This window comes from Gordionus sp. m RMFG-2023, chromosome 5 (genome assembly GCF_954871325.1).
Source record: "Gordionus sp. m RMFG-2023 chromosome 5, tfGorSpeb1-WG-v2, whole genome shotgun sequence".
Lineage (NCBI taxonomy): Eukaryota > Metazoa > Nematomorpha > Gordioida > Chordodea > Parachordodidae > Gordionus > Gordionus sp. m RMFG-2023.
The window spans coordinates 11062053-11062604 of record NC_088779.1 but is presented as its reverse complement, the minus strand read 5'-3'; positions in this window follow the sequence as shown (position 1 = coordinate 11062604).

The window sequence follows — 552 nt, the reverse complement described above, 5'->3', positions numbered from 1 at the left end:
TATTTATTTTAAATTAAAATATAAAAAACATGTAATTTTCGATTTTTATTTATAAAAGATTTCCTAAAAAGAGTTCTTATTTAAAACAATAGTTATTTTATTCAAAAAATTATTAAATTTTTTTTTGTTATATTTAAGAGTCGGCCATTTTTCGTAAAAATTTTTTTAAAAATAATCATGTTTCTATTATTTTAACTAATTTTAATGCGTCATTATTTTTCTGATCTCCGAACCCTGAACCAACCTGAACCCGAAACGGGTTTTGAGATTTTTCACTGAACCCAAACCCATTTTTTTAGAAGGAGGGTTCTCGTCACTGCAAGATTTACAGTCATATTATCATTCTTTAAAAAAATGCTTATAGAAAATTAACACTGAAATCTTTCAAAAAAACCATCATTTGTTAGATGGAATCAGAGAAAGGTATCTTTCTAAGAAGGATAAAAATATATTTGTCAATAAATTTATTGCGATTTGGTATATATTATATTCAAAATGTTCGATTAACAATAAAATCACAATATAATTTACATATCATGTTAGCATTCTTGT